Genomic DNA, 27655 nt, shown 5'->3' on the forward strand with positions numbered 1-27655 from the left:
CGTCAGCCCACTTTAAAGGAAAGTCACCCTCCCACTGGTCACAAATAAAAGAATGTGACGGCAAAGCCACCGATTTTTCAAGATTAATGGTAAAACCTGAAAAAAATCCATATTCCGCAATGAGATCCAACGCCACAGTTAAGGAGTGAGCAGGATTCGTTAAAATAAGCAGCAAATCATCCGCGAAAGCTAAGGTTTTAAGTTCCTGCCCCGCGATAGTCAGTCCACGCACCTCTCCAAAATGCCGTAGAGTACATAATAACGGCTCTAAAGTAAGAATAAAAAGTAAAGGGGAAAGAGGGCACCCCTGTCGTGTTCCCCGTCTAATAGAAAAGGTATTTGAAAGACGGCCATTAACTATCAAAGAGGCGGTAGGATTAGCGTAAAGAGAACATAAAGCCGCTTGATAGAAACCCGATATCCCAAGATAGTCTAAAGTACGAAAAAGATAATCCCAGGCAACATTGTCGAATGCCTTGGCGGCATCAAGACTTACCAACAAAGTAGGGAGTGTAGCTTGCTGAGCGTGGGCTAAGGCCAACAAGATCTTACGGACATTCAAGACAGATTGTCTTCCAGGGACAAATCCTACCTGATCAGTATGAATTAAACTAGGTATAAAAGGGAGAAGTCTATCCGCTAAAATCCTAGAAAAAAGCTTAACATCTACATTAAGCAGCGAAATAGGACGGTACGAACCAGGAAGCTCAGATGGCTTACCCGGTTTAAGAAGCAATACTATAGACGCGTCATTTGCAAAACGTGGGAAAGCACCCTCCTGCACAGCGGTATTATAATAAGAAAGCAAAGGACCACATATATGAGGCTCCAACATACGATAAAATTCTACTGTAAAGCCATCGGGCCCTGGGGCTGTACCCAGCTTACTAGTCTTAATGGCCCGCTGTAGTTCAATCGCTTGTAAAGGACTATTCAAACGACACTCTGCCTCTGCTGGCAAGGTGGGCATCCCTGAAGATATAAGATAATCAGAAATCATATCCCCAGAGGAGGCTAAATGACTACTATACTGAGCAGCAAAGTAATCATGAAAGGCCTCCGCTATAGCATCAGTGCGAGTCACCACTCGCCCTCCTGCAGCACGTAAGGCCAAAATCGGTTTCCTACCCGTGGACTCATCTACCATCTTTGCCAACAGTCTGCCAGGTTTATTACCAAATCGCTGAAATTTGAATTTGCGGTAGGTGGACCACCGTTGGGAGCGCGAGTGTAACAGAGAATTAAGCGCTGTCTGCGCAGCCAAATACTGTTCTTTATTCGTCGCCGAAGGACAAGATACAAAAGCTCTCTTAACTACCCGTAAAGTACGCTCCAAAGTTACAATAGCTCTATTTATTCTCCGCGAGCGGGAACAAACATAAGAGAGAACCTGGCCTCTGAGAACAGATTTTGCTGCCTCCCAAAATAATGATGGGTCTTCTCGATGTTGTTCATTATAGGTAACATACTCCTCCCATTGCGTCAAAAGGAAAGATTGAAAATCAGTATCCTGCTTCAAATAGGCCGGAAATCGCCAACGACTAGGACCGACAAAATTCTCTTCCAATTGAAGATCGACCCAAACTGGGGCATGATCTGATATCTGAATCGAGCCCACTCGCGCCGCCTTTACCTGGGAAAATAAAGAGGAAGACACTAAGACATAGTCAAGGCGGGACCATGTTCCATGGGCACGGGACAGATGGGTATAATCCCGTACCTCTGGATGCAATAACCGCCAGGGGTCTACCAAATCTAACGTAGAGCAAAAATTTGAAAGGAGAAGCCCCCGTGCCCCCAAAGAAGTCCGAGGAGTAGATGACTTATCAAGATCAGGATCCATAACTAAGTTGACATCACCCAATAACAACAGAGGCTCAGTAGGATATTTGGAGCGGAGCGCGATTAAACTCTAAAAGAAAGGAAGTGGGGTTGAATTGGGCCCATACACCACTAGTAACAAATACCGTATACCCCCTATCTGCAAACGTACCAACAAATAACGTCCACATGTGTCTTTTTCTAGGACCTGGACCCCAATAGGAGAAGACTTACGAAGGAGCAGTGCCACCCCTCCATGACGCCCCGTGGGGGAAGAAAAAAATACCTCGCCCACCCAGGACCTACGTAACTTCAAATGTTCTTCATCCGTAAGCCTGGTCTCCTGGAGGCACGCCAAATCAGCCTTAGTACGCTGTAGCGCAGCAAGGATCTTCTGTCGCTTGACAGGAGAGGAGATACCCCCCACATTCCAGGAGACCAGCCTAAAGGACGCACTCATCAGTAAACTCAGAAAACATATACCAACCCAAATCTATAAAAACTGACCCCGGGAGCCCAGCCTCCCCCAGGGTTACAATACACAAAGTGACCAGAAATGCACAATAATCAGAATTATCTAACTGAAAAAAGAAAAATGACTCTATCAAACCTGCCATCCCCACTCTCCCAGGCAACTCTGGACATCCCCCCACCCAAGTACCAAAAACATACCCCAAACCACACCAAAAACCAAACCCACCCAAATCCCACCTCATCCCCCTTCCCAAAAACCCCCCATCTGCTTCACCCACCAAAAGGAACCACCCAGTGGAGCCCATCAGGATCAGTAAAATGCAACGGGCCCACACACACACTCAGAAACAAACAGTATTAGGCACCATAACAACTCCCACAGAATAGAAAACACTATCAACTAACATCCAGTCTCACCCAAAGATAAGATCCCTATACAGTCTTAGGTAAGCTGTGCCACAAAAGTTTTTGCATCCTCTACAGAGTCAAAGGTCTTCCAGACCCCATTAGAGTGAATTTTTAGAATAGCTGGATACAAAAACAGGAACCGGGTCTTATTTGCAGCTAAGGTAGAACACAAAGGTTGAAACTTCCGACGACGATCCTGCAGAGCCAAGGAATAGTCCTGAAAGATCCGAATCGAGGAATCCTCATATTTAAGGCTATCTCGTTTGAGACGATATTGCCTTAAAATTTCCATCTTGTGAAGGTAATTATGTATTTTTGCTAGTACTACCCTCGGCCACTGACGATCCTCCATTAATCGGCCCACTCGATGAATGCGCTCCAAACACAAAGAACCCATACCCGCAGGCAATGGGAACTCTACTACAAGCCAATCCTTAAAGGTAGTAGAAAGCTGCCGATCTGACACAGTTTCAGGGACTCCTATAAATCGAAGATTATCCCTTCTAGATCTATTCTCAAGATCCTCTAATTTTCCTTCTGTGTCTTCCAAACGTCGCTGCAGTTGAAGAACGTGACTCTGCATGGCTTGCGCTGAATCCTCCGATGCAGAGACTCTCGTCTCAAGTTCAGTAGTGCGGGTCACAGTATCTCCCAGCAGCGTTTCCAGATGCAAAATTTGTCCCGATAATTTATCTATCTGCGGGGCCATAGCGGTTCGAACCGCCGAAGTAAGCTGTCGCAATTGCTCCTCTGAAAACTCCACCACTGCTAATGGGCCTGACGCCGCCATCTTGTCAACTGCCGGTGGCGATTTTTCTTTCGCTTTCACTGCCGATCTGCTTGATCTACTTCCTCCCGATTTAGACACAAAAGAGTCCATTAGGAATCCGGGAGAAAGACAGCCAGATGCCCAACAAAAAGAAATATATATCACTAAACTGTGTGCGCGGGCCCGGGAGCTGCGGAATTCACGTCCTCACTCCTCACTGCATCACGTGATCCTCTGTAATATATATTATAAAATGTCCCTGAGAGTTAATCTATGTGGGGCAGACATCCAGAAAATTCACTACACGACTTACAGAGCACAAAAGTAACATCAAGAACAAGGTAATTGGGGCTCCATTAGCGAGACATTGCATTGATAAAGACCATGATTTTGGTTCCTTACGGGCTTTAATTTTGGAGATGGTTGTTCCGGGTAGGAGAGGGGGGGACTTTAGGAGATATTTGGCTCAAAGAGAACAGCGTTGGATTAACAGGCTGGATACACTGTGGCCAATGGGCCTTAATAGATCGTTTGAATGGCAACATTTTTATTAGAGTATACTGTGATGAATGAATTGTGACGTGGGTGCGTGATGTTACGTTATGACGTCACGAGTACGCTATAAAACTGCTGTTGCTGCCATCTTGATACGGTTTGAAAATTTGTGATTAAGTGAATTGATGTGAGTGTTAGTGTATTGTTATTTGTTTTGGTGTGTTTTGGAAGTATGAATGCTCTAATTCTTTTTCTGATTTTCTAGTGAGCCTGTGATTTTGAATGTCCTGGTGGCCCTGACGCAGCGGATGTTAAAAATTCCCGCGAAACGTGGCCGCGTCGGCAAATTAGACACTGGTGACTGAACATGTTATAAAGACAAGTCAAGTTCTGAGATAAGTCTTTTTGGTTTCACATTTTTTCAAATCCTGGCTACTACATATGCATAATATCCCTTTAAAGTTGAAAGGGTTTTAGCTTCATTAAATTGCTTTATAAAAATTTTTTCAAAAAAAAGATCTAACTACTGGCCAATGATTGGAGCAGGAGCTGTATAAACTACGCGGATCTTCTCAGTTTGTGATTCACTGCTGTGCGTAGGCTCCGATTCTGAGGCCAGAGCCCTTCAAGCGTGTTGGGCTTCTAATACTGATATGTATTGTCCAGTATGAGCAGTATTATATATTATTTTTCTGATAAAGATATCAAGAGCACATGTCAAGTTAAGATGATGATATTGCCTGTGGTTTGCTACCAAATGGGTATGTTACCAGTGTTTTTTCAGAGGTCCTTTTACAAGAAGTTGAATAGCATTCTTACCAAATTTATTTGGCTGGGTAAAACTGCGAGAGTTGCTTTAGTATCTTTACAAAAATCAATTGTAGGGGGAGGGGTAATTTTTCCAAATTTTTATAGGTACCATCAAGCCTATATTATGCATCAGGTTATATATTGGATCCTTCCGGATCTCATGAAAAGTCTTCCGGATTGGTTATGGTTGGAATGGCAACTCCTGTCTCCATTGAGGTTGTGTCATGTCTTGAGTGTCAAGTTACCTAGATTGTATAAGGACAATATAATTTTATGTGACACTTGGAAAAGTTTAAAATTTATAAATAATTTTAACATCTATTCCAATTCATAAATCTACATGTCGGTCCCTTTGGCTGAACTCCAAGATTCAAATTGGCGGATTTAAGATAATCTGGAAGCATTGGATAAAGGCGGGCATTCGTACTTTGGATGATGTGGTATTGGAGGGAAAGCTGCTTGACTTTTCACAACTGCAGCACAAATTCGGTATTGCTAAATCTCAAAATTATAGGAGGTTGCAGTTTAAGCAGGCCATTCAGAAGGGGTTTCCTGATTGGCAAAATTTTAAAAATCATTATAGCTTGCAGATCTTATGCTTCCAGATAGAATTCCTGGGACATCAGTCCGCTCAGTGGTATAAATTAATATCTGAACTTTTGAATAAGAAACCAAAGAATGGTCTTTGTGACATTTGGAGCCTTGAGATAAAGCATCAGATTAATGCGTCACAATGGTCACGAATTTGGACTTGGAGGTTAAGGTGTACGGTATCAGCATCTATGAGACAAACTTGGTTTTTCTTGTTGCACAGAGCATTATGGACCCCTGTTAAGTTACATAAGTTGGATAGTTCTAAAACTAATAGATGCTGGCACTGTCATCTTGAAGCAGGAACATTGGATCATTTACTGTTTTATTGTCCACTGATACTCAAATTTTGGAGATCTATTTGGGATCAAATAAATTAATTATTGGAAAACCCAGTAGCTTTAACGTATGACACGGTTTTGTTTGGCACAGTCATGAGAGCTAAAAGTCAAATTTCATCTCACAATAATAAACTTCTTTTTATAATGACAGGGGTAACTATATAACTGATTTTGAGAAATTGGAAAAACGGATAGATTGAGTTATAGTTTTTTTGTGGGAGTCTTTATGCCATATTTTTTTAAATGGAGCGGGTGTTGGCTGTACAGCAGGGAAATTATAAAAATTTTGGTGGTTTGGAAGCCATTGATAAATTATTGTAAGGATTGATCTTATTTTGGTCATTTCATTATACACATCCATGGTGGGAGGGTGGGGAGGAGGATTTACATGGTTATTTGGAATTGAATATTAGTATTTGATTATTAATTAGGGGGTGGGGGGGTTAAAATGATTGTTTAGACATATTTATTAGTTCAAAGTGCTTTTATTGTACTATTAATTGTGTGTATAATTGGTTTGCACTATGGTTGTTTGAAAATCAATAAAGATTTTTTTTTTAAAAAGAGCACATGCAAATATAGGACCAATAACGTATACAGGTAATAAAACTGGAAAAAGTATCAGGTCACCATACTTGAAAAATGCCCCCGCCCTCATTCCTAACTTCCCCCCACCCCAATTTTCTCTTGTTTTTATTTATTTTCTTCACATAAAGGTCCATAGCCATTTTTATTTCTTCTTTCAGCTTAGGCCATTGTTTTTCCTCTTCTCTTATGTCCTCCTATCCTAACAGTCCCAATAGCAGCACCTCCTCTTTCTTTCCAATCTTTTGAATATCCGCAATCGGATCTTAAACATAGAAACATAGAAAAAGCGGCAGAAAAGGGCTATAGCCCACCAAGTCTGCCCATTCCAAGTATCCCCCCCTGAATTTACTCCCTTAAAGATCCCACGTGAGTATCCCATTTTTTCTTAAAATCCGTTACGCTGCTGGCCTTTATCACCTGGGGTGGGAGTCTGTTCCAATGATCCACCACTCTTTCGGTGAAGAAGTACTTCCTGGGATCGCCATGAAACTTCCCTCCCCTGATTTTCAGCGGATGCCCTCTGGTGGTTGAGGGTCCCATGAGCCAGAAGATATCATCTTCTGACTCGATGCGTCCCGTGATGTACTTATACGTTTCAATCATATCTCCCCGTTCTCTTCTTTCCTCAAGTGAGTACAGCCGCAACTTCTTTAGTCTTTCTTCATACGTGAGATCCTTGAGCCCCATGACCATCCTGGTGGCCGTTCGCTGAACCGACTCGATCCTCAGCACGTCCTTTCGGTAGTGTGGGCTCCAAAACTGAACACAGTACTCCAAGTGAGGCCTCACCATAGCTCTGTACAACGGCATCATAACCTCAGGTCTCCTGCTGACGAAACCTCTACGGATACACCCCATCATTTGTCTTGCCCTGGAGGAAGCCTTCTCCACTTGATTGGCAACCTTCATATCCTCGCTAATGATTACTCCTAGATCGCGTTCCGCCGTAGTTCTAACCAAGGTCTCACCATTTAGTACATAAGTTCTCCGTGGGTTTCTCCTGCCCAAGTGCATTATCTTGCATTTTTTAGCATTGAAGCCTAGCTGCCAAGTTTTTGACCATTGTTCCAGCAGCAGTAGGTCGTGTGTCATATTATCAGGTGATAAGCCACTGCCTACTATGTTACAAAGTTTGGCATCATCGGCGAACAGTGATACCCTTCCTCTAAGTCCTTTCGTCATATCTCTTATGAATAAATTGAATAGAATCGGACCCAAGACCGATCCCTGTGGCACTCCACTGATCACGTCCGATGCTTTGGATGGGGTACTGTTTACCACCACCTTCTGAAGTCTACCGCTCAGCCAATCCCCAACCCATGTAGTTAGAATGTCTCCTAATCCCATCGATTTCAGCTTGTTCAGTAATCTTCGATGAGGGACGCTATCAAATGCTTTACTGAAGTCCAAGTATACCACGTCCAGTGACTCTCCGGCGTCCAGTTGTCTGGTAACCCAGTCAAAAAAGCCAATCAGATTAGATTGGCAGGATCTACCCCGGGTGAACCCGTGTTGGTGTGGATCACGCAGTTTTTCTTTGTCTAGGATTGTGTCAATATTCTGTTTGATCAGTGTTTCCATGAGTTTACACACTATAGACGTGAGACTCACTGGTCTGTAGTTTGCTGTCTCTGTCCTGCAGCCCTTTTTGTGGAGTGGGATTACGTTGGCTGTTTTCCAGTCTAAGGGGACCCTTCCTTTGCTTAGGGAAAGATTGAAAAGAACAGATAATGGTTCTGCCAGGACTTCCCTTAACTCCCTGAGCATTCTGGGGTGTAAGTTATCCGGCCCCATGGCTTTGTTTACTTTGAGTCTTGAAAGTTCGCCGTAGACACTACTGGGCGTAAATTCGAAATCTTGAAACGGGTCTATTCGGTTATCTCCCGTCTGCAGCTGTGGACCAGCTCCCGGCGCTTCGCGGGTGAACACTGAACAGAAGTATTGGTTTAATAATTCTGCCTTCACAGAGTCTGATTCTGCAAAGTTACCATCCGATTGCTTCAGGCTTACTATCCCATCTTTGTTTCTTTTCCTGTCACTAATATAGCTGAAGAAAGATTTATCCCCTTTCTTAATTTTCCGTGCTAGCTCTTCCTCCATTCGGAGTTTGGCCTCTCTGACTGCTGTTTTGACAGCTTTGGATATGTATAGATAGTCCTCTTTCGCCCCCTCTCTGCCTAAATGTTTGCAGGCGATAAAAGCGTCTCTTTTCTGTTTAACTAGGTCTGAAATTTCTTTACTGAACCATTGGGGTCTTTTGTTTCTCCTGTGTTTACTTACTGTCTTTATGTATCGGTCTGTTGCTACGTGTAGTATGGACTTCAGAGACGACCACATATCCTCTACATTGTCAGTTTTTGCTTGTTTATGTAGCTCTTGATGGACGAAATCTCCCATGCGGTTGAAGTCTGTGCCTCTAAAGTTGAGAACCCTTGTTGCTGTGTTTGTTTTTGGGAAACCTTTCTTGAGGTTGAGCCAAACCATATTATGGTCGCTGGAGGCCAGTGTGTCTCCTACTGAGACTTCCGTGACGCTATCTCCGTTGGTGAGAATCAGGTCTAGTAACGCCTGGTCCCTGGTGGGCTCCAATACCAATTGCTTGAGACGTGCACCCTTTATGGAGTTTAATATTCTTCTGGTGCTACTCGTAGTCGCGGAGAGTGTGTTCCAATCTGCATCTGGCATATTGAAGTCTCCTAGTATTACTGAGTCCCCGCGCAGTGTGATGTTCTCTATGTCCTCGATTAATTCCATGTCTTTGTCCTCCTGTTGCCTGGGAGGTCTATATATGACACCAAGGTATAGGCATTTTTCATTCCCTCTGGCCAGGTTCACCCAGAGGGATTCCCCAGTGTATCTAACATTTGTGATTCTGGTGGTTTTGATGCTTTCCTTAGTGTATAGCGCTACTCCTCCTCCCAATTTACCCACTCGGTCGCAACGAAGTAGGTTGTACCCTGGTATAACCATATCCCACCATTGCGATTCCGTGAACCAGGTTTCAGATATCGCTATCACGTCAAGATCGGCGTTTGTTATCTCAGTCTCTAATTCTAGAATTTTATTGCCCAAACTGTGTGCATTAACATACATGGCCCTCCATATCTGTGAAGAGTTTACTTTATGAGTTAATATGGCTCCTAAATTATCAGTGATATTTCTCCCTGAATTATTGTGGATATCATTGGTACTTACCTTAGACTTGGTAGTGCGACTTGCCTCCTCAGGGTGGTTTCTTACTGCTCTGGAATATAAGTATGTACCCTCCCCCAACTTACCTAGTTTAAAGCCCTATGGAGTAGGCGGGCCAATCGATGTCCAAATACGTTTCTACCTCTTCTGGTTAGGTGGAGTCCGTCTGGTCCTTGTAGTCCCTGGAGCGTCTCGCCGTGGTTTAGGAATCCAAAGTTCATTTCCATGCACCATTCTCGGAGCCATTCGTTAGTCCGTTGAATACGCTCTTCTCTAGCTCTGCCTTTGTTTCTTACTGGAAGGATTGACGAAAAGACCACCTGTGCTCCTATCTGCTTCAACTTCTTTCCCAGTGCTCCAAAATCTCTGGGGATGTTCTCTGTGGCATTCCTAGCAGTGTCGTTTGTGCCCACATGGATGAGAAACATGGGAAAATGATCATTAGGTTTTAGAATTTTGTCTAGGTTAGTGGTAATATCCTGGATCTTGGCTCCAGGGAGACAGCAGACCTCTCTTGACTGCAAATTAGGCCTGCAAATTGGTCCCTCGGTGCCCCTTAGCATTTATCAATTTGCTGTGATTGAGTTGGAGGTCTGTAGACTACACCCACGTAGATAGAAGTTCCATCTTCTCTTTTCAGAATGATCTGTATCGCTTCTTCCTCTCCCCAGGTCCCTTGCATTTCAATCGTTTGAATATCGATCTTTACTTAGAGAGCTACTCTTCCACCTCTCTATTCTTCCTAAAAAGATTGTGTATGTTTGCATCCCATCCATGGGATTCACTGAACCATATCTCTGTGATAGCAACAATATCCAGGTCAGCCTCTAACATCAGATCTTGCAGATCTTGAACTTTGTTGCTTAGATTGCAAGCGTTTGTGGTCATTGCTTTCCAGCTATTTTTCAGTGGTAATCTCTTTTTTTTTTATATATAGTTTTTTGTTTTGTTTTGTTTCGCTTCCCGTTGCAATGTTAAGAAGTGGGTTGCTAAGGAAAAGTTAGGTTCTTACCTGCTAATTTTATTTCTGTTAGCTTGTAGACCAGTATATTTCCTTACGGATGGGTATTATACCTCACTGCTACCAGCAGGTGGAGACTGAGATCAAACTTGAATATCAGTATAGCATCCCCTCTACTAATCCAGTCTGCCGAATAGCCAAACAAAACCTAGGAAAATTCTTAACTGAAAACAGTGAAGAAAAACAACAAATATTTATAAACCACTGTTGGAACATGTGTAGAACATAAACCTGGTACAGAAAACATCCCCACAGCTCACCAGCTGAGCCATAGCCTCTGTTCTTACTTCTCCCTGGCTCTAGAAAAATACTAGAACCCGCAGAAAAATTAAAAATCTGCACGCGAGCAAAACCCGCAATCACCACACAAAGACAGATAGGGTGGGGAACTATACCGGTCTACAAGCTAACAGAAAGAAAATTAGCAGGTAAGAGCCTAATTTCTCCTTCTGTATTTCTCGATAGAACGGTATAGTTCCTTACGGATGGGATGTACCAAAGCAGTACCCATCAAGGGTGGGACCCCCGAAGGGCCGACACCAGAACACATTCACCAAATATCGCGTTCTGACGCGCTTGAACATCCACACGGTAGTGTCTGACAAAGGAATGCAGAGAAGATCAAACTGTCCACTGGAGGCACTAGAAAAGATTCAGCCCAAGAAGATGCCTGACCCCTAGTGGAATGAGCCTTGAGAAATTCTGGAACAGGCTTCTTATTCAGAAGATAAGCGAAAGCAATAGTCTCCTTGATCCAGAGTGCAATAGTAGCCTTAGAAGCGCCATTCCCCTTATGAGGACCTGCTAGAAGGACAAAAAGATGATCTGATTTCCTGATCTCCTGGGTCCTCTGCACATAAGAGCTAAGGACCCGACAGACATCCAACTTGCGCAGCTGACTTTGCTCAGAAAAGCCCTCCCGACTACCCAACTCCGGGAGGGCTACAGATTGATTGACATGAAAAGAAGAAACTACTTTTGGCAGAAAGGAAGGATCAGGCCTCAAGACAACCCGCTCCCTAGAAAACTCCAAGAAGGGAGCCCTACAAGAGAAAGCCTGCAGCTCAGAAACATGTCTAGCTGAAGTAATGGCCACCAAGAAGACCGCTTTAAGAGTAAGGTCCTTCAAAGAGCAGTTGCCCAACGGTTCAAAAGGAGGGCACACAAGAACTGACAGAACCAGATTGAGATCCCAAGATGGAACAGAGGGCTGCAAGAAGTGAATCTCATCAGGAATGGCAGTCAAACGCTGATATTTCACTAACCCCCGAAAGGCTGACAAGGCTGCAAGCTGAACCCGGAGAGAAGACAAAACCAGTCCCCTATCCAGGCCATCTTGCAAAAACTCTAAGATGTTAGGCAGGGAAGCTTGAAAAGAGACCACCCCACGCGCATATCACTTTATCTGAATACCCCTTCTTACCTAGGCGACCCCTTTCAAGAGCCAAGCCATATGTCAAAAGGGACCCGGATTGAACATGGGAATGGGACCCTGAGATAGAAGGTCGTCCAAGAGAGGCAGAGGAAGAGGATCCGCCACCAGATGCCTCACCAGATCCGCATACCATGGTTGTCAAGGCCAAGCCGTAGCTACCAGAACCATGAGACTCGGATGGCGAATTATGCAGAGATGAACTCTGCCCATTAATGGCCACGGAAGAAACACATACAACGGCCATGGTTGAACCAGAGCATCAAGGCCCTCAGACTGACCTTCTCTTTAATGATTGAAGAAGTGGGGTACCTTGGCGTTGACACTTGTAACCATCAGATCCATGAGGGGCTGACCCCAAGATTGCACTATCAACTGAAAAGCCAACTGGCTTAGACACCACTCTCCGGGATCTAGCATGTGATGACTTAGGAAGTCTGCTTGAACATTCTCCACTCCGGCTATGTGAGATGCTGATATTTCTTGAAGATGAGACTCTGCCCAGATCATGAGCAGAGTTGCCTCCTGTGCCACCAAAGTACTCCTGGTGCCCCCCCTGATGATTGACATAGGCCACCATTATGGCATTGTCTGACAGAACCCTAATTTGCCCATCAGAAAGGACTGGAAGGCTATCAACGCCAGACGGATAGCTCTGGTCTCCAAGACATCGATCGACCAAGAAGCCTCCTCCATGAACCAGGTGCCCTGAGCTGAGTGACCTAGATACTGAGCCCCCCAACCGAGAAGACTGGCATCCGTGAGCAGCACCGACCACTGCGGCTGGTACAGACTCGCCCCTTGTACAAGATAGGGGTTCTGGAGCCACCAAAGAAGACTGCCCCGAGCTAAGCCTGAAAACGGAACAGGGTGATCCAGACTGTGCCTCTGAGGCGACCACCTCCAAAGAAAAGCATACTGAAGAGGATGCATGTGGGCCCATGACCACCTCACTACATCGAGGAAGGCCGCCATCAACCCCAAGACTTGGAGGAAATCCTGCACCCAAGGACACAAGGATGCCATAAGCAGGTGAATCTGAGATTGCAATTTGCTTACCCGAGCAGCAGAACCCCAATGACCTTCCGACTGCGAGGTCCTGACATATCTCTGTTCTGAAAAGTGCAGCGGCGGCAGCACTGAACAGGTGGCTTCGCTGCCTTCCCCGTCAGGGCCTTCTCTCTGCTGCTGCATCGCTAATGATGTCATCAGTGACACGACGGCAGGGGGAAGGCGGTGAAGCAGCCTGTTCAGTGCTGCTGCCGCTGCTTTTTTCAGAATGGAGGTGGGATGGGAAGGAGGGATGGATACTCTCACGTCCCAGTTGTCAGATGGCCGCGGCTGGGAAGAGGAGATGGATACTCTCACGGCCTGGCTGTCAGATGGCCGTGGCTTGCTAGTGGGCTGCGGACCGGTATTTGGGGACCCCTGGGCTACAGGATCTGAGGCAACATGTCTTTACTAAAGGTAACCAAATATCTAACTTGTTCCACTTAGAACCCAGTAGTTAAGAATGTCGGCTAGATCCTCAGATGCACCACTCCACGTTTAAACAACTTTCATAACGTTAAGCTTGATGTGCATTATCTTCATCGGATCACTAATGAATACTCTATTTAATTTAATTCTTTTTTTCTTATCTTCTTTTTTCTAATATTTTCAACCTTTTATATTCAACATAATAAATTATTAATTCAACTTATCTTTTTACATTCGTGGTCTCATTTTTCTAGGGACTTTCTGTAGCCAACATGTTTCGCTGGAGAAAACTTTTTCAAGACTGGGTCCCTAATCGTTGTACGCCATAATCTCGACCACTGCTTCTATGTGAATAAAGATTATTTACATAGAAGCAGTGGTCGAGTGTACGCCATAATCTGGTATCTGTCTCCTCCCCTTCCTCCTGTTCTTCCTTCTCAATTTATTTTCTACCTCTGAGGACTGAATAGTAAGAGAGAATTTAGATGATTTCCCTTTTTCATTGTGTCTACCTATAGCTTGCCACCTCTTTCCCTCACCCCTTCCAGTATCTAACTCTGTCCTCTTCCCCCAATCCAGTACGTGCCCTTTTTTCTTTCTCCTCCGCACTTCCTTCCAGCGTGTGCTCCCCTTTCTCCCCCACAGTTCCATCTACTGTTCACCCTCTATATTGCCCCTTCCATCCACTGCCCTCTCTGCCCTTTCCATAAGAACATAAGAAACGCCTTCACCGGATCAGACCCTAGGTCCATCTAGTCCGGCAACCCGCACATGCGGAGGCCAAGCCAGGTGCTCCCTGATGGAGACCTTGATTACCGTATCCTTCAATGTGATTTGCAAGAAGGTGTGCATCCAACTTGCGCTTGAATCCCAGAATGGTAGTCTCCGTCACAACCTCCTCCGGTACAGCATTCCAAGCGTCCACCACTCGCTGTGCAAAACAGAACTTCCTGACATTTGTCCTGAGCCTGCTGCCCCTCAGCTTCAGTCCATTTGACAATGTGAATAACGATGTTTCTTGCTCTATTTTGTTGAATCCTTTTAGTATTTTAAAAGTCTCTATCATATCCCCTCGCAGTCTCCTCTTTTCGAGGGTGAACAGTTCTAGTTTTACGAGGCGTTCTTTGTAGCTCAAATTTTCCATACCTTTTACTAGCTTCATGGCTCGCCTCTGGACCCTCTCCAGCAGGGTTATATCCTTCTTTAACCAGTGTTCGCCTTCTCTCTCTTCCATATGGCATCTTCTGTCTTTCTATGTCCCTTCAATAAACTGTCTGTCTTGTGCCCCTTTCATTTCAGCTTCACCCCCTCTTCATTTTTCTGTCTCCACCCCTTCCCCTATGCTCTGGCATCTCTCTCTTCTCCTTTCCTTCCTACTCAACCCCATGGCCTGGCATCTCTCTCCTTTCTTTCTCTTTTATCTCTCCTTCCAACCTCCATTAACTGGCATTTTCTCTCCTTCCTTCCCTTCTCTCTCACTCCATGGTCTGGTATCTCTTTTCCTTCCTTTCCCTCCCATGATCTTGGAATCTCTCTTCCTTCTCCCTCCTTCCCTCTCTCTCCCCAATTGGTGCATCAGCATTTCTCGACCCTCCCCCCCCAAATCTATCATAGTCCTTACACTACACAACGAATCGCTTCAACGGTAATCTTGGACAGAAACACAAGGCCAAACGTTCTCCAAGCACAAGTCTTGCAATGTAGCACAAGGCATTCAGCGCTGGGTATCTGCCGGCGGTCTACGAGCAACTTGAGCCTTCTCCGGCTCTGGGGAGCAAAGCGAGCGAGAGAGGAAGGGGGTGGGGAGAGCAGCGCTCTCCTCGGGGGTAGACACAGTGAGGAAAGGCAACGGCTCAGAGTGGGGCTCCTTCAGCTGTCCGGTTACATGTTGCTGTGGCTGCACGAGGGAGATGCGCGGGACACTTCTGACACTGCCAAAAGTGTCTCGCGCTCGGGGGCCGGAGTGTGCCAGTGTTAGAGCGAACTGAACTGAGGCCGTGGGGCTCTAACGTTGCATGCGCCGGCTTCCCTTTTTCGCCGAAACGGGCATGACATCACTTCCTGTTTTGGAGAAGGGAAGCTGGCGCACGCACCGCGGCCTGAACTCAGTTTGCTTGTAAGGGAAGAGAGGGAGGAAAGCTGACCTCACCAGGCAGTGGGAGGCCCCCTGCCTGCTTGCTCCTCCCTTAAAGTCGGCCCTGGGCCCCCCCTGATATTTTTGGGCCCTAGGCATGTGCCTACTGGGCCTACACTTTAATCTGTCCCTGTAACTGCCCCCTAGTCAGAGAGAGAGCCCTAAGCCAGCTGGAAGCTAAAGAAGCACAGCCTGGGCTTTGCGTTTCCCAGTTATGTCAAATATCAGCTCTAGCAGGATACATATTTCAAATCTGAAATATTCTAATCACAAAATATAAAATAATTTTTTTTTCTACCTTTTGTTGTCTGGTAATTTTATTCTTCAAATCACATTGGTCTCAGGCTTTAGTCCTGGGTTCCTTCTGTCTTCATTGTGGTGTGGCATGGCATGGCTGGCTCCTGAAGGTAAAATAGGCCCAAAGAGGAGCTGGGGAGGAGATGCCGAGTCTAACACGGGCACAGATTTTTTTACTACAGGAACAAAACTTTTCACCGCTTCCACGGGGCGGTGAAAGGTCTTGTCCCCATTCCTGTGGTAAACCAGTTGCAAATGTCCCCCATTCCTGCAGATTTACTGCGATGATCACGGTTTACAGCAGTAAATAGTCCCCCTGTCATTGTCTAATATATATTGAAGAACTAAGACCAGTACTGGGCAGACTTGCATGGTCATTGTCTGTATATGGCCATTTGGTTGAGGATGGGCTGGGGAGGGCTTTGATAACTGGGATGGTTTAGATGAGCTGGAATGAGCTTTGATGGAGAATTCAGTTTACGGAACCTAAGCACAGTATCAGGCAGAGGTATGGGTTCTGGCCCAGAAATAGCCAAGAAGGAAAATTTAAATTGGTTGGGCAGACTGGATGGAACATTTCAGGTCTTTATCTGCCATCATCTACTATATTACAATGTTACTATGTTCATGGTCTGATCAATTTTTTTAATGTAATTTTAACTTTTCATTTTTTGTCTAAAGTACAGCATTCTGTTAAAGGGAGAACTTTACTTACTAGGCCAAAATTTGATACAGATCCTTTTTGGAATGCTACCGTAATCGATCCTCATTTATATCTAAAGACACATTTTCTGTTTCCTTATATTCAGCCAATAATGATTCTTGTACAATCCCATTCTATTCCTAGACAAGTGGGTTATGCATCCCCTGTTGCCAGACTGCTTGTAAAAAGCTTAATTTACATACTTTTCTGACCCTCCCTCTTACCTTAAGGACTGCCCTCTGGCTTTCATTTGCTTTCCTACAAACCAGACTGTAGGAGCTTGTCTTTTCTGCTCGTGGTTTTTTTTTTCTTCTAACTTGGTGTTCTTCATGCCCTTTCGAGTCCTCGTGCTACAGAGGCTGTGTGGCTCCATGGAGGTAAATTCGGGATCGGGACCAACTGTGTTTCTCCTTCCCCCTTCAGTGTCCGCAGGGGAGGTCTCTGGTTGAAGCTGTGGTCCGGAGAGGCAGTCAGAAGTCCGACAATCCCAGTTTCTGGGCTCTTTGAGGCAGAGGATCTCCCTGAATGCTGATTCAACTTCTCCACTTCAGCCCACAACACAGCATGGCACAGTGACAGCCTGTGAGATTGATTTAAGGGGGTCTTAAAAATTGGAATTTCTGCTGATATATAGTTAGCCCAGGATCCCCTCACCCCAGAAATCCTAATTCCACTGTGTTTTGTGAGTCTGGGTTATTTTTCCTGGGCTGTTTTATTCAAAAACTCACTTCAGTAGTGACCATCTTGGATTGTCCCAATTTGAATTGCAAGTTATTTTTTGCATTTGCAAGCTTAGGTTTTCATGCAAAATCGATCAAGACTGGATTCTTTGGATTCATACCTCATTTGCGGTGGATGGCGAGCGGCCGTACTCAATATGAAGGGGGGGGTGTGAGATGGCATTGGAACTGAACCCCTTTGGGGAATTCTGCCACCAAGGCCATCCGGGGCCAGGCGAAAAAGGCAAAAAAGAGCCCAAGGAGAGCGTGAGCGCATCCCCAGCAAAATGCCGCCGCAATTCCGATTTCAAGCATCATAAGTTCTCCAAGAGCTCCAAAAAGGCTCATCCAGAGGTGGCTGCTTCTCAGGATTCTATTTTTCCGCTGGCTTTTACCAAGCCTACTTGGCGAAGAAAAATTTGGTGGCCCTGCCTTTGGATTCGTGGGTCCCTCTGACTGCTGTGGTGGTTGTTCCCCAAGGAGGTTTGGCGCAGGCAATGACCAGCCTGCAGGCAGCTGAGACTGATGTTTTTGATGATCTGACTATGCCCTTGATTTCACTCAGTCAGGCACTAATACGACCTGAATGATCCCGACCTGGGTGAGTCACAGAATCTTGGGGAAGATCTATGGTGTGGAGGCTTTTTAGACCCTCTGACCTGGTTGGCATCATCTCTGATTCCCTCTGGGAACTGAAACTGGAAGCTAGTCAGTCCACGGTGGCAGCCTACTCTCTCAGCCACAGTCTTCCTCCTTTCTGGATCATGTGGACATCGTTAAGATGCTCACTGATCATTGGGAGGCTCCGGAAGGGCTTCTGCGAGTGGTGAGATCTATGTCTAAACTTTATCCCATGGATGAAGCGTTTAACCAGCGCTTTGTTTCCCCAAAAGTGAACTCCTTGGTAGTTCAGGTCACTGAGCGAAGGTAGAGTAGTGTTGAAAGATGCTCAGGACCACTGGATTGACTTTATCCTTAAAAGTCTTTTTGACTCGGTAGCCTCTGGTTGGAGAGCAGTCACTGCAGCTTCCTTTGTGGCCAGGGTTTGTCAGTCCAAGCTGCGCCACGATCCTGACACTGTAGTTCTTCAGAATCTCCCCGTGCTCTTGGGTGTGGACTACATGACTGATGCCTTATATGACCTGTTTTGAGTGATCAGCAAGTTCTCTACGTACTCTATTTCTGCATGCCGAATGTTGTGGATCAGCTAATAGTGCAGGGATTCTTCATCTAAGGCAGGGGTGTCAAATTCTCTTCTCGAGGGCCGCAATCCAGTTGGGTTTTCAGGATTTCCCCAATGAATATGCATGAGATCTATTAGCATACAATGAAAGCAGTGCATGCAAATAGATCTCATGCATATTCATTGGGGAAATCCTGAAAACCAGACTGGATTACGCCCCTCGAGGAGGGACTTTGACACCCCTGGTCTAAGGCAACCCTTAGCAAGTTGTCCTTTAAGGGGCACCTACTCTTCGGCAAGGGTCTGGATGATTTAATGGCTAGTGTACAGGACCGGAGACTGAAGTCTTTACCTAACAGTAGACCCTGGTCCTTTTCGGGGTCAGGGGCATTCTGGCTTTGTCCCTCTAGGCGCTACTATCAGTATTCAGGCAGTTCCTTGAGCCAACACTTCTTTCAGTCCAAGAAGCAATTATGATGCCAGGCCCTCGGTCAGGCCTTCGTGCATTGGGGGAACGGCTCTTGGGCTTCCTGGCAATGTGGAGGTCCATCACCTCGGATCGCTGGGTGCTGGACATTTTGCGGGATTATTACAAACTCAAATTCTTCTGGTCTCTCCTGGACTTTCAGAAGGCATTCGACAAAGTTCCGCATGAACGACTACTTCGTAAAATTGTGAGCCATGGAATCGAGGGTGAAATACTCACATGGATTACAAACTGGCTGGACCATAGGAAACAGAGAATGGGGGTAAATGGACAATACTCGGACTGGAAGAGCGTCACTAGTGGGGTGCCGCAGGGCTCGGTGCTTGGACCCGTGCTCTTCAACATCTTCATAAATTATCTGGAAATAGGTACGACGAGCGAGGTGATTAAATTTGCAGACGATACGAAGCTGTTCAGCGTAGTGAAGACGCAGGGGGATTGCGAAGATTTGCAATGTGACATAATCAGGCTCGAGGAATGGGCATTGACATGGCAGATGAGGTTCAACGTGGATAAGTGTAAAGTGATGCATGTCGGTAACAAAAATCTCATGCACGAATACAGGATGTCCAGGTTGGTACTTGGAGAGACCTCCCAGGAAAGGGACTTTGGAGTTCTGATCGACAAGTCGATGAAGCCGTCCACGCAATGTGTGGTGGCGGCGGCAAAAAGGGCGAACAGAATGCTAGGAATGGTAAAGAAGGGGATCATGAACAGATCGGAGAAGGTTATCATGCCACTGTACCAGGCCATGGTGCGCCCTCACCTGGAGTACTGCGTCCAGCACTGGTCGCCGTACATGAAGGTACTACTCGAAAGGGTCCAGAGAAGAGCGACTTAAGATGGTTAAGGGGTTGGAGGAGCTGGCGTACAGCGAAAGATTAGAGAAACTGGGCCTCTTCTCCCTTGAACAGAGGAGATTGAGAGGGGACATGATCGAAACATTCAAGGTACTGAAGGGGATAGACTTAGTAGATAAGGACAAGTTATTCACCCGCTCCAAGGTAGGGAGAACGAGAGGGCACTTTCTAAAGTTGAAAGGGGATAGATTCCGTGCGAACGTAAGGAAGTTCTTCTTCACCCAGAAAGTGGTAGAAAACTGGAACGTTCTTCTGGAGTCTGTCATAGGAGAAAATACCCTCCAAGGATTCAAGACTGTTAGACAAGTTCCTGGTGAGCAAGAGCGTGCGCTGGTAGGGCTAGTCTCGGGTGGAGCTCTGGTCTTTGACCAGAGGACTGCCGCGTGAGCGGACTGCTGGGCATGATGGACCACTGATCTGACCCAGCAGCGGCAATTCTTATTTTCTTATGAACTACTTTATGGATTCTCCTGCAGTAATACCAGACAAGAGGCCAAGGTCAGAGCCATGGTCCAGAGGTTGCTGGACATGGCAGCCACAGAGCCCGTTCCAGGGGACGACTTGGGCTCTGGCAGATACTCTATATACACAATGTTTCCCAGCCATACTGTGGTTGCAGAAGTACTGTACTTACACCTAGAAGTAAAAGAAAGAACAGAAAAATCCTACCAAAGCAATGCCCTGTTCCTGATTGGCTGAAGAGCCAAAAAAGCTCCACCTTGATGTGGGCGGGAGGGAATTAATCTCAAGGGTTACCTGTGGAGTCTGATCTATAAGAAAGTCCTCGGAGTTCAATCTCAAACTAAGAGGCTGAAATCAGCCAGAGGTCTCTCCTCAAGGAGTGCTTTTCAGGGTGAGAGGATTCACACCCCCATGAAGTATAGCATGCTTGGCTTAACAGTTTTCCAGGCCTCTCTCCCACTTACTATTCCCCAAAGTATCGAAAAGTTCCTAAACAGATCCAAAGAAGCCTTTTAATCAACAGTTCTCTCCTCAAATTATATCTGAAGTTTACAGGTTGCTGTGAAAATTATCTTTGATGCTGAGCCTCTACAACCTGTCGCTTAGAATCAGGCTTACTGAGGGTTAGGCCTAGGCCAGCATTCCTCCCCTTATGCCTTAAGGGTCACCTGTGGAGTCTGATCTTTAAGAGAGTCCTCAAGTACATTCAGCAAAAGAAAGGAGGCTATAAACTTATTAATGTGAACCAAAAAGTGTCTAATGCATAGTGTTAAATCAATAAATATGTAAAAAAATAGATTAATACATATAAATCATGTTTATTAATAACATAAATTAATAAAAGTGGGAAAAATAGATAAACGCATGCTGTATATATCAAACCCATGTATGTTAGTAACAACATTATCAAATATACTCGTAAATATGGTAAAAATAAATAGATAAATACATAAGTGTTAATACATGTATACAAAACACAGTATTATCCAATTAGAATATAATACTTTTAACATCTCATAATCGATAAATTATATTACATTAGTATTTATGGATCACTAATATGCCCCAGAAGGAGTTCAATGTGATTTACAATTTAGAAGAGCCTGGCCATATCCAAGGATTACATTATTTCATAAGGGTTCATAACATAACAATCGGTTTATATACCACAGGACTGTGAAGCTCTATGCGATTTACAAAAGATGAGATGTACAATTAAATAAACAGAATTAGTTACTCAGATACTTAACAAACAAATATGTTTTTAAATGCCCCCAAATTCTAAGTAAATACTAGAAGTCACAATCAATCAATCTACCGTATTTTTCGCTCCATAAGGTGCACTTTTTCCACTCCAAAAAGTGGATGGAAAAGTGGGTTCATCTTATGGAGCGAATATAATTTTTTAAAACTTTTCCCCCCGCCCCCCCATATCTTTTTTAAAATGCCGGTGGTCCAGTGCAGTCTCACCAGGAGCTTTCCGTGCTCCTGCTGGATGGCTGCCTCCTTTGTTGCTGCAGAGTGGCGAATAAGACAGGAATGCGAGCTTTTCGCTTAAAGCCTGGCTGCTGTCAGTTCTTGCAAATCAGTTGTAAAGTGAATGGTTTTGTGTTTGATTCTTCTAGGATTTGGGAATATTATTCTCATATGGCTAATGATCAGGTTGTATTTGTGTTTTGGGTGGTATTTCTATTAATTTCATCTTGTAGTCTGGTGTTTTACTATGGAATATTAGAAAGATCAATGCACATAGTTTAAAAATACAACTTGCTTCAAAGGGGAGTCTTTGTAGTTCGAGGGACAGGGTTGTCACTTTGTCATATTTAGTCACTGAGCAAATTAGTCTTGCTGCTACATTTTGAATGGTTTGCAGTTATTTCTGTATATTTTCTTTGCATCCTACATAAAGGACGTTTCAGTAGTCTAGTTGGGATAGTACTGTGATTTGAACCAGGATCTGAAAGTTTTCTTTGGAGAAGCAGTGCCAAATTCATCTGTTTTCTCAGTGTTGTGAATATTTTCTTGGTTAATGTTTGCGTTTGTACTTCCCAGGTACTTCAAGCATTTTCCCGATCTGTCCCGGTGGGTTCACAATCTGTCTAATGTACCTGAGGCAGTGGAGGATTAAGTAACTTGTCTAGGATCACAGGGAGCAGTGGGGTAGCACTTCTATGGCAGTATAGAAGGATTTTGGTGGCCTCACACTTTCCATCATAAATGTAGTGGCTAGAGTGGCTTATGGGCCTGGGTCCTCATCTCTATGGCTCACTAGCCCACCCACCAGGCTTCTTAAGACACCGGTGTGCTTTTCTATTAGGCTTTCCCATTCCAGGTGTTGCTGCTCTAGAGAAAGGTATGTACTGTTTCATTCAGATATTTGGGGGGAGGAGGGGTTGGAGGGGGTCAGTGACCATTGAGGGAGTGTGGAGAGTTCATTACTTAATTCCACTAGCGGTCATCTGGTCAGTTTGGGTTGCTTTTTGGCATTTAGATGCTCCAGACGTCTAAGTTCTGTCCTGGACGTCTTGGGAAACATTAGAGTATCACTGCAAAATGTCTAAATCTAAGCCCATTTATACCTCCAACACACCCTCATTGAGTTTTGGATGCACAGCAGCTAGGACGCTTCGCAAGATGTCCAGAAAGACGGTTTCAAAAATCAGCACTTGGACATTCTGGCGATTAGGATGTCCAAGTTCCAATTTACAAAATGTCACTTCAAAACCACTTGTGGAACACACTATTCCTTTCCAAAAATAGACTGATGTTAGACCCAAAAATTCTTATACTTAATTTAAATTGAATATGTTTGATGAAATAGGATCTCAAGTGCTCGCAGTGACAAGCTAACAGAACTAGTCTTGGCTTGTGACTATTTTTCGAGCTCTCATTGGTCCTTATGTCTTTTTCATTCAATTTAAAGTGTATGATTTATTTAGTACCATTATTTAAGTTAATTTATTCCTTATTTCAATTTTATAATGTAAATATAATACTTAGCTCGGGTATATATTTTCATACCCGGCCCTCTGACCACAATAACGACGGAAGATCTCCGTTTCGCTCTCGTTTACATTAAGAGAGCTTCATCAAGACCAGAGTGGTAAATAAATTAACAGTTTACGCCATTTTTTTGGATGTCTTGCTGTTTTGAAAATGCTTCTAATAGTGTTTTATGAAACCCGATTGTGTGGTATGTAATAGGTTATGATGCTCCAATTACTTTGTGATTTGATTTGTTACCACACTTTCTAATAGCTTGACATGAAGTGGGATTGAAGCTACTGGTCTGAAATTCTTGACATTGTTCATTTCTCCATTTTGATCTTTTGGGATGGGTGTTAGAATGACTTTTTCCTAGATGTTTAGGGAATATTCTTTTTTGTAGTGAGTAAATAGCAGTATCATACCTCGTAAAGACAGTATATACTCGTGTGAAAGGAATGCACCTGAGGGTCTGTGTGGAAACACTTGCCCATTTATAGAATAACGCCTAAGTGTAGTTCCACGCCAATCTGATGTTTTGGGGCCATTTCAGTGCCTTACTTCAATTATAATCTGGAAAAGATTTGTTTCTATATTAATACCTTTGAGGTATTTAAACCTCTGTATCATATCTTCCCTGTCCCTTTTTTCCTCTAGGGCAGTGGTCTTCACTAATTTTTATGTTGGAGCTGCTTTGGATGCAATTGTGCTGAGGGAGAGCCACCAAATATCTTCCCATGCAAGACATTGACACTGGTGACCAGTGTGTGTCAACAACACTTACCCCACCAATCCGCCATCAAAATTTTTAATGAGGGTATCCTCAAGGAGGTGAGCATTTCCAAATGCATTCTTTTTGTCTACTGAGAAATGCCTTGTCCTTCAAGCATGTGGCTTTTCCTCTCATCTACTTCCCCCTTTTAGTCATTAGGCAAAGAATAGCAGAAAAAACCAAACAAACAGAATTAGAACCACCCCAGAGGTCTCCAAAGCCTTGCACTGAACAATACTGCTCTAGGGTATACATATTTAGGCCTCCCAGTTTCTTCTCATATGTCGCCAAAAGACTTCTGAGAAGAAACTGGGAGACCTGAACATGTATACCCTAGAGGAAAGATGGGGCAGGGAAGATATGATACAGACTTTTAAATACCTCAAAGATATTAATATAGAAACACATCTTTTCCAGAGAAGGGGAAATGGTAAAACTACAGGACATAAATTAGGGTTGTGGGGTGATAGATTTAGGACTAATGGCAGGAAATTCTTTTTCATGGAGATGGTGGTTGATGCTCTACCGAGGAGGTGGTAGAGGCAAAAACAGAGAAAGAATTAAAAAAGGCAAGGGATGAACACAGAGGATCTCTTATTAGAAAATTAATAATATAAAAAAAACAAACAAAACCTAGATAGAATCAAATATATGGATGTGTCGAGTGCACTTAGACAGTGGTCTCAAACTCAAACCCTTTACAGGGCCACATTTTGGATTTGTAGGTACTTGGCGGACCTCAGAAAAAATAATTAATGTCTTATTAAAGAAATGATAATTTTGCATGAGGTAAAACTCTTTATAATGTATAAATCTTTCCTTTTGGCTAAGTCTTAATAATAATATTGTCATTTATAACTAAAGAGACATATGATCAAGAAACTGTTTTATTTTATTATGATAAACATACCGAGGGCCTCAAAATAATACCTGGCGGGCCGCATGTTGTCCCTGGGCCATGAGTTTGAGACTACTGACTTAGATAATGATTCAGTCCGTGAAAAACTAAGACCAGGCAGACTTGTACTGTCTGCAAATAACAAGACAGTTTTGGATAGAATGGCATGGGCTTTGACAGCAACTCCAGTAGTTGGATCATAAGGATAATGCTGGGTGGACTTCTATGGTCTATATCCCAGAAATGCCATGAAAGACCATGATGAAGTATTTACAGTATATTACATTCGTTGTTGATTTAATCATGAATTGACAATACAGTCGTGTGAAAAAATTAGGATACCCCATGAGATATTCACATACCAGTGTCAAATCTTTTTTTTTTATGTATCTCTGAAAAAAAGTGATGTAATTGCAGGTAAATAACCAAAATTTTCCATTATTTTACTCATGAAACAAAAGATATCCTCAAAATGTGTACTCTAACTGAGGAATAAATTAGGACACCCTACACTCTTATTAGCTAGTATTACCCCCCCCCCCCCCCCTTGGCTGAAATAACTGTAGTGAGACGCTTCTTGTAGCCATCTATCAGTCTCTGACAACAGTCTGAGGAAAGTTTGGCCCACTCCTCAATGCAGAATTCTTTCACCTGTGAGATGTATGAGGAGTTTCTTGCATGTACAACCTGTTTCAAATCACCCCACAGCATCTCAATGGAATTAAGATCAGGGCTTTGACTCAGCCACTCCATGACTCTCCATTTCTTAGTTTTCAGCCAGTCCTTAGTAGATTTACTGGTATGTTTTGGATCATTGTCGTGTTGCAGGGTCCAGTTCTGCTTCAGCTTTAATTTTCTTACAGATGGTCTTGCATGTTCCTCAAGCACCCTCTGATGCATGGTAGAATTCATGGTGGATTCTTTGATGGTGAGCTGGCCAGGTCCTGCTGCAGCAAAGCATCCCCAAACCATGACACTTCATAGTTGGTATGAGGTTCTTTTCCTGGAATGGTGTATTTGGTGTACACTTAACATGTCCTTTTTCTGGTGTCCATATAATTCTATTTTAGATCATCTGTCCATAGAACACTATTTCAGAAGTCCTGGTGTTTGTCTACGTTCTCTCTAGCAAACTTCAGTCTGCCTAGATGTTTCTCTTAGAGAGCAAAGGTTTTCTCCTTGCACACTTCCCATGCAAGTTAAATTTGTGCAGTCTCTTTCTGATTGTAGAAGCATGCACTTTCACATCAACAGTAGCAAAGTTTTGCTGTAGGTCCCATTATGACATTTTAGGGTTTTTGGAGACTTCTTTTAGCATCTTATTGTCTGCTCTGGAAGTCAATTTGATTGGATGCCAGACCTGGGCATGTTGGCAGTTGTTTGCAAAGTCCTCCACTTGTACACTATTTTCCAGACCATGGAATGGTTAATGTCAAATTCTTTCGAGATCTTTTTAAATCCCTTACCAGACTTATAAGCTGCTACAATCTTCTTTCTTCTGTGTCTGAAAAGCCAGATTCGAAAGTTTTTGGGGTTAGAGTCAGGTTCGCTCTATCAATATGCCCCTGGTTATGTTAGAGTCAGGTTCTCCTACCTCCAAAACCCATTTGACATTTTTCTGACAATGGCCATCTTGGATTTTTTAGCAATGTTTTTTTTTTTAAGTGCTCTTTTCTTTCTCAAAACCCTTCGTTTTGCCTAGGGATCATCTGCAATGAATGTCCCAGGCCAGTCTGACCCTAAGCCCTGCATTTTTTGTGCATATTCAGTATAGCTAAGTGGTTAAGTTTTTAGAACTGTTTTATCGGAAGCCTAAACAAAAAGCTTAACTAAATGGCGATGTCCACTTGTTTCTCGGCTAGTCCTGTTACAGCACTACAAAGTTATCCTCTTTATAGCTCCTGATGAAGGGTATTGAACCTGAAACTGGGCCAGTTGAGCTGAGAACTTGGCTGTATATTATGCCTTATTTGGAAATTAAGGGGATATTTTGAACAACACTGGATATTCAGGCAACCACTGCAGATAAGTTTCAAGCACTTTGCTGGTTTTTTGAGCCTTAATCTTGAGATGTTGGTAGCACTGCAATTTCACTAGCACTTTGTGAAATTTTAATTTTTTTTGTAACACTTTATTAATATGATTTGTGCATGTATGTAGGCCTGTGATGGTGCATGGCGGGGCTTGAAAAATAGCCTGCCTACAATTTGTTAAGCCTGGATCACTGGTTCACCAAAGCACTATAGCTTTGACTATTGCACTGAGGCTACATATATTTATACAAAATATTACTATTATATTCTTTATTCTTTGGGTATTGTCGAAATTTACCAGTGGTACTCACCTCTCTTGATTTGTATCTGGGGATTTTTTGATTGTTACTATCGGAGATATTCCCCTTTGTGTTTTTGTATTTGTATGTAACTAAAATGCAAGGCATCTGAATATAGTTAAGGATTTAGTTTTCAAACCACTCAACCCACTGATGGCCACATAATCTAGAGAGAGGTTACATTTAGCAGCTAGATTAAAATTCAATTAGGAGTCACAGTTTTCAGGATCTTGACAGGCAATGCTCCAAAATATTGGACTAATTTAGTTTATTTATTGCATAATTCTCTTTCTAAATATCAAATGAGAAATCTTTATCAACTAAAATTTCCTACGGCTAAGAAAGTGAAATCTATCAAACATCTTTGTCAATTCAGTATCAACTTATAGGACAAGGTATTTA

At 43.7% G+C, this 27655-nt stretch overlaps 1 protein-coding gene across 5 annotated transcripts in view; it reads left to right on the forward strand.

Moving 5' to 3' along the window:
• Nucleotides 1–27655, forward strand: part of MAPK7 (mitogen-activated protein kinase 7) — a 202273-nt gene that overhangs the window by 118334 nt on the left and 56284 nt on the right. The window lies entirely within an intron of this gene.

Source organism: Geotrypetes seraphini, chromosome 5, assembly GCF_902459505.1.
Source record: "Geotrypetes seraphini chromosome 5, aGeoSer1.1, whole genome shotgun sequence".
NCBI classification, from domain to species: Eukaryota; Metazoa; Chordata; class Amphibia; order Gymnophiona; family Dermophiidae; genus Geotrypetes; species Geotrypetes seraphini.